Here is an 8,455-nt window from a genome sequence, read left to right as displayed (position 1 = left end):
TACTATAACTAAGTAACTAATAAGTTAACTAAGTAACTAAGTAATAAGTAATAATAATATAATTAATAATATAATAATATATATATATATATATATATATATATATATACTATACTACTACTACTACTACTACTACTACTACTCTCTCTCTCTCTCTCTCTCTCTCTCTCTCTCTCTCTCTCTCTCTCTCTCTCTCTCTCTCTCTCTCTCTCACATCAAGATTTGGCTTATTGCTTGCATGAAAGAGTGATTTCTAACGTAGATTAACTTTAATCTTGGGTTAATTTACACTTTATGTTTTTCTAATTCTTAAAAAAAGATAAAAATTAAGTCGAAATTAAAGTTGGTATAAATGGACATAAACATCCAATTGTATTAACAACCGATTCTGTTATCTACCATCCCTAGATTCTGAAACAATAATAATGCCAGATTAATGGTCGATAAGTAAATTTATGAATAGCTTCGTCGAGGATTCGACCCAGCGGAAACGGATAGGTATCGAGTAAACGAAACGATGTACACGCCCTATTTGCGCGATAGTGCGACGGCGCGTTCTATTTTTCGTGGATGGAACGCAGGCTGCAGCCATCAAAAAATCCTACAAGCGCGCTCGCGCAGGAATTCTCCTGGTAACAAACGGGCGCGTTCAGGACGCGGCAGATTTCGTCGAACGGTCGGCAAAATAAATAAAAATAAAAAAAATAAAAAATGGAAAAAAAGGACATGCGAAACTGGCGAACGTGCAAAGAGGGCCTGAAAAATGCGGCGAATCGATAGTTCGGTGCACTCTTATGTATGTATATATGTACCTATTCCGGGCGGGTCCACCTCATGCCCGCGGAGTCTGAAGCCGCATCGGACTCTCTTTTCCTCTCTTTCACCCTTTTTCGCCCTCGCTTGATATGCTCCTGTCGATAAATCACGGTCGCCGTTATTAAAGAATCGCGGGATCGACGATAAACCGGAGAGTTAGAATGGAGACGAAACGGGAGAAACGGCGAAGTCATCCGCTCCGACAAGATGGAGAGATGATAGAATTGAATTCGCGCGCCGCTCCGTTACTCGGGAAATTTACAGCGCGCGAAGACATTATATAGTTAATGAAGAAACGCAGATCGCGCAAGTGCGACTATCAACGAGACAATTACATGATCTCTTTTGCTTGATGTTCTATTACGTTTCAGAGGCTAGGCGTGTTAATTTTTCTGGAAATTAAAAGCGCATAATAATTATTTCCAGGAAAATACAGTGGCAAATAATATATACATATACAGGGTGTATCCGATCATCCGCAACTGGGACACATTGCAAGATTAAGCATTTTATCCCGAATCTATTGATCCGCAACGTATTTATAATTTGTTTTTATTTCCAAAATGGAACTCGAATTTTTTAACTATAAATTTGAATTCCATTTTGAAATTTTCAAGATTGTAAAATTATCATTAATGGTACAATTTAGTACAAAATGAGTACTAAAAATTCCGATAAGTCTAATTTGATTCCTGCTACCTTTATAGAGCTTGATTTATCTTAAGACTTGTATTTAATATGTTTTTAAATATAAGAATATCGATTGTAAATATCGGCTATAGTGAATTAACTCTTAGAAAATATTTCTATACCACATTTTTTATTCCACAATTATATTGGTCATATCAATATCGTGATCAGCACAAAGAGATTCATGTCACTGCAACTCGAGGGCTAAGGAAACAACGGCATCGACCTACAGGGCAAACATTTGCGCTATGCGTTAACGTGCACGCGAAATGTCCATTACGCTAGAGTTCCATCGATGCAAAACGATCTTCGGGGTATATCAGTCTGAAATCGAGACGATTCAAAGCGATGCCCCGAATCGCTCTCTCGCTTTGATAGAAGTAAAAGCAGGGTAGCAAAGGAGCCAGAGAGGGCCAACGCGCTCTCGACTCTCGCGGCACTAACTATACTACCGGATTTCAAGCTAGCTTTGTTAACTTTGCGTTGTCGATGAGAGATCGCATCACTAGCCATCGCTACTAGCCTATCATTCTCCCTGCGATTTCTCGATTGCTTTAGAACACGAAGGCATCGACGCGCGACGAAATATAGATAGTCGCAAAATTAATTATCTTCGCGCGTTCCGTGAAAATTACAAATGCTTTCCGATTACAAATGTAGAATCAATTTTAAAGATTTTCATGGGAAACGTTAAAAACGGGATCGACGGAAAAATTGACGAAAACACTTAACTAACATATCTATCGAAAAATCACGGAAGAAAAAAATATGATAAATCTCCGAATGTTCTCAGTCGGAAGAGATAGAAATTTATTAAGTGAAAGGAATGGTGAGAGCGACGATGCAATTCATGAATCAATCATTTCTTCAGATATACGCATAAATCCACATAAATCATATCTTATATTCGCGCGCGTTACACGGAAGTGTAATTACGGAGCTACTTAGCCTCGCGGGGACATCCGTCCGTCGAGAGATATCGACGCAGTCGCGTGTGGTTGCGAAAAACATTTCATCGACGAGTAACATCGCGCGACGCGCGAATTGCGGAGCGACGATTCTCTCGTAAATCATCCCCGTGCACGTATCGAGCTGTGCCGCATACACTGTCGGTTCCATGGATCATCCGCGACACAACGAACCGCGGAAAGGCCTTCACAAATCACCGGTACTTTCGCGTTGCAACCGGAGCTGTATATTATCGCGATTACCGTGGTCTCGAACGCCCGCCGTATTTTTATCCGAACGAGTCCCCGAGTCATGACGGAGCACGGCTCTCTTCACGACTCCACTCCAGGTTCGTATATTCATCCAATTATGCGTAACAAGAGGACACTATCGCGTATGGCTTTCTGTCCGATCTGTCACCGTATGTGGTAGGACAAAACGACTTCGAATATCCTCGAGTCTCTCGTTCTTTGCCTAGAGCTTTTTAACGAAATCTTCGGGGGTGTATTTCCGTTACATCCGTCATGATTAAGATAAATAAAAAATTAATGTCGATTTAATTCAATCATGCATATCCTATATAGAACTCGAAAAGTTGCGTGAGCCTTAATTGAAACGCTTTTATACGAAGCTGAAAAGCAGCAGATCAGTAATAATGATAAAAGCGGACAAATAAATGAGATCGCGAGAGATCGTTTCTCCTGGAAACCGTTACTTTTCATTTTGCGAAACTCCAGGGTGCCGCGGACCGGCGCATTTACGAAAGTGCGCGATATAAAGCACCGCTTTTAGTGTTGCACGCATTACAAAAACGCGACGCGACGCGACGCGCCACGTGCGACTGTAATCGAATCTGGGCAGGTTTGTTTCGACGATACGCCCCGTTGCAAGCACGTATGTTGCATACGACCTGCACATTCAACATTGTAAGTATTTTCGACGTTAATCGAAGAGAGAAATCGCGGTCAACCTTGCGCTGGTGACGCGTCATCGGTACCGCAAGGGACAAAGAGGTCGCCCGAAAGAAAGGCCCCCAAAAATGAATCACCGGATCCATATACACAATAACGTCGCGATTGTCATCAACATCGCCTTTTGTTACAACGTCTTAAAAACGGTAAACGACACTCGTGCCGTGAATATGCAATGCGCTATTGTATTACCGGAATCATGTTAAAAAAATTTGGTTAAACCTTACAAAGATATAATTATCAATGTATAATTTTAGATTCATGGAACTCTCTAATATAGTTTCTCTTTTAAAATGTATCTATAACTTAATAAACGTATATGGTATAAAGATAATATAATACTATTGTCAATTTTTTTTGTAATTTATTTAAGTGTACTAATATAAACGTTAATACTATATGCTAACGAATTAATTTTTCTGTGTCGCATTTGAATTTGTTCTTTCCTTCCTCGTAAAATCCTTCTCTTCATAAATTGACGCCTCGCAAAATGCTGCGCGGCTATAAAATCGAAACGTTAAACAGTGGTTGTAAAAGCGTACATTTTTATGATGGTAGGATGTAAGACGAAAGAATGGAGAAAGCACAAAACGTTACGAAGGACATCTCTTAAGAATAAGACTCGTCGTCAACTTTCGCAAATGAGGACCAGACTACAATCATTTGAAAATAATGTTGCTTTCCCTTTCGATGCGCGACATGCATACAAAGTGCCAAAGTGCATCAGCCAATAATCGTTTTCCGGCGCGCACAGTACAGGCGAGAGATTTCTCGAAACTTGGATTGTCTACTTGGTAGAATGTCTCGCAACCACCGCTACACGAATAATCGTGTATGACTCTCACGTACTTTTCCTACACAATTATGCACGAAATATCCATTCCTCCAACTAATAACTGCGCGACATAAATTCGAATCGAATTAGATACAGTCCTGTGCTTTAATTACACATATATGAAGTGGAGTACAATTAAATTAGGAAAATAATGATTTACATAAACAATATATTTTTCTAATTCATATTTTTTATGTACGAATTTTTTCTTATTTACGAAATATGTTAAAAGTTTATGAGTTCCTAATTGGAACATTGAGCTAGATGCAACATTTCAACTTTAATTCGTATATCATAACAGTGTAAAAATTTGTAAGTTTGAATACAAAGTTGCTCAACTATGCTCTACCAGAGCTCTTATTGGAGCGATTGCTTGTCGGTCCTTGAAATTTAAATTGATGTTTGTGAAATTATTCGCAATTGCCTCGGATCTTTGAAAGAATAATCGATGTGTCCATGCATATACCGAGTCAAATGGAGAACACTTAAAACATTTTTTTTTTATCAAAAATTGAAAATAATAACATTAACCACCTGACAGGCATTGACGCGATTCTGCGTCAAAAACAGAATGTATAAAAAGGACATTGATGCAATAATACACAAATCGTTTTATTTTGTTCTGGCCTCAACAAGATTTTCATCAACAGGATGAAACTCGATATTCAGAAGAGATCACTGATTCCGAATCTAAATTAAAAATTTTGAATTTTCAAATTTTGATTCCAAATCTGCATTTCAACGATCCGAAAAATGTTGTATGTAGTTGTCAAGCGCGACGGTATGGTATGTAAGTAGAAATATTTAAGCAAGAAATATTTAGCAACGTCATATATTGTAAAAATTTTCTTTTTCTTAGGAAAAAATATCAATAAATTCTGTACGTAAATTTTTGATATGAATATCCAATAAATTTTATTCATTAAGTTTTAATGAAAACGGTTTAATAAAAACGATTTGAGCAAATTGATAATAGAAGAACAAATTATCATATAAACAACACTATTTTTTTAATAGATGCTTGATTCACAATATATAGAATTCCAATTTAATGAAGATTTCAAATATTATAAATCTTGATAAAAAATTATCATTTAATTTTCATTAAATTAGCATTTTATTAAATGAAAATCAGCGTATTTTAAATAAAAAATTGCATTTACTTTTAGTGTTGTTAGTTTTAAACCTACATGATGATAAAATTGATCAAGATAGAATTTTATTTATACATAATTTATACGTAAAATAAAATTATATAATACATTTTGCAAATTATGAACATGATAAATGAGAAACAATTCTTGTATTACAGAAACCATAATTTGATTTATAATATATAGAGGAGAGTGAGAAAATTACAAATATGTGGTAAACGCGAACGATACTATTATTACAGTATATTAGAGTAATGATAACCTCTCATTTCTCGCATCCAATAATAGTCCAATATATGCTTAATATATGCCACATTTATAACACGTGAAACATAGAATGACGCATACACTTAAAAGGTAAATTATTATTACATGTTTTCGATGATTTTGATATAGAGGAGAATGGAGGAATTGCGAATATCTAAGAGAAAAGTTAAATAAAGCAATAATTATTTATATACGAATTATGTAGAAATCTTTTTTATTCGAAGAATACTGGCTTTAAACTACAATAATTAACATTTATATATCATTAATATAAATTATAATTTTAAACAAAAATAAAACCGATTCAGCATGCTCCACATCGCGGTGGATAATTCCGAACGATAAGTGACAATAAGATTTTGCTTTTTGTTTAAAATTATAGTTACATTGATAATATGTGGACGTTAATTATTGCAATTTAAGCCATTTAAGGCAAGCTTAAAATCGTCTTTTATCGACTCAATATGACTTACATACATATTATTTATGTCATTTACATCACTACATATTATTATCAATATCGCACGCACATATACATAAATTTTCGTAGAACGATATGATATAAAATTAGACGCTAAATCTAATTCTAAGAATTCGACGTTGTTTCTTCATGTAATCTACTAGCCTGTAGCCTCTAATTTAGTAAGATTGCAGTTTTTTTATCAAGCAAATGTTGTCGTGACTTGACAGCTCAAGATACCATATTGAACTGAGAAACAGAAAAGATTTCAAAATTTTATTTAATTTTTCTCCCGGCCCTATTCAATCTTTCTCTTAGGTGTTCCACTATTTTCTCTTCTGTACCTACATATAATGTATATGTAATTATGTATAGAATATTTAGTTTTTCTTTTATTGACTAGGTTATTAAGAAATATGGCATAATTATTAAGAAATATAACATATAAATATAATAAAAGTCTATATTGAAAATTCTTTAACAGCAATCAATTTCAGTTTTCTAGATTGTTAATATCAAGTATGTGGATTAAGTTACAGTTTATGTTACATTCACATACCGGGTGAATCAGAGAAGTTGAACCAGTTTTTTACCTTAAAAGAGAGAAAATTATCAACTTCACATCTAATTATCGACTTAGCGATACAGATGCGTACATCGTGCGAATTGCTGGGCACTAAGAAAAAGCCGCATTTTTTAATATTTTGTAACAATTTTCATAACTCAGTGCCTTTTTCACGCTCAAACCTGTAATTCGCACGATATTATCCACGCATCCGATTTGTATCATTAAATTGATAATTAGGTGTGTAATCGATAATTTTTTCATCGGATTTTTCATAGGATATAAAACTGGTTCAACTACTCCGATTCACCCTGTATATATGTATTATATATGATAAGATTTGTTTGCCTATCTAATTGAACACGACTATAACTGTATAATTCTGATTATTCACATGTTTTCTGTATTACATGCATAAAATTTACGAATAAATTCTATCTATAAAATAAATTTACGATAAATAATCGTTTACGAAATACCGGATGCCTGCGTGGGACGAACATCTCATTACACCCGAGCATTCGTGGGCAGCAGTTGAGTTCACGATTTAATAAGTCGATAATTATCAGTCCTTATACAGCCGGAGTCGGCGATTGTTCTCTAAAAAACTCTTTTAATTTGTGCCGTTTAATAGCCCGTTGCGAGCTTATCGGGACATTAACGAGCAGCAAGTACGCATCGTTGTTTTGTCGGCGAGAAACGGCGATTTCGCAAATAACGATAGGTTATACGATAGATTTTGCGCGATCGCGATGTAACTGACGTTCGTAACGTTCGTAACGTATGCTAATGTAATGAGGCTCGCTCTTTACGAATGCGCGGAGTACGCGCTTAAACGCGTGCTCTTGTTATGCAAGCTGGCCTTATCGCATTGCCTACGCGACGACACGATCTCAGTTAATGACAGGTAGAGCGACTTGCATCGTCCTATGTTGATCAGGTGCTAGACGCACCTAGCAGCGCTTTCCTCATGAATAGCGATCAGATTCGTGATTTATGCCAGTGGCGCTCGGTAGCGGCGATCTCACCCGGCAACCCGAGCGACCTGGCGCTGAAACCTGGTTCTCTTTGACTGGCTGTCATTGCGTAAACCATGTATATCTCGCGTTACCAGTCGCCGTTGCGTCAACGACGCGGTTAAAATCATGTCTACACGCATAGGGCGAGTCTCGTTAGCACGCAACTTGCAGTAACTGACAGGCAAATTATCGCACATGGATGCTCATTGAAATAGGTTTAAAGAGATGTTATGATTTTAAAAATTGCGATTTGAAAAATACTGAATACGTAAGGAAAATTTGATAAGAAAAATTATTTGCTTCTTTAAAGTTTCTCCTGAAGATGAACTGAAAATTCGAAAGTTTATTCTAAAAATTTGTGCTTTTCGAAAAAATATTCATCAAGCGAAGAGTGATGTCATATATTGTACATGGGCATAATATCGTGTTAAGAATATACCAGAGATTTCAGTTGACTCGATTTAACGCAACCGCCGGTCGGTTAGTGTAATAATAACGCTAGTCGCACGGTGTTCATAAAATCAACGAGGGCACGCCACGTATAATTTCGCCGCTCGCGTCCCGTACGACACGCGCAATCGGCTCATACATTGTGTAAAAGTCATGACACAAGATCGCCGAGTGCGAGTAACCCGAGAGCTGTGCATACACACGAGCTCTAATTCAAGGCGCGAAATTCTCTCGACTTGGCCGTACCGTTGCGAAACGAGCGTCGATCGAATAAACAACT

The sequence above is a fragment of the Atta cephalotes genome (genome assembly GCF_000143395.1).
Source record: "Atta cephalotes unplaced genomic scaffold scaffold00003, whole genome shotgun sequence".
NCBI lineage: Eukaryota > Metazoa > Arthropoda > Insecta > Hymenoptera > Formicidae > Atta > Atta cephalotes.
The sequence above is the reverse complement of the archived record's forward strand: the minus strand, read 5'-3'. Positions refer to the sequence as shown.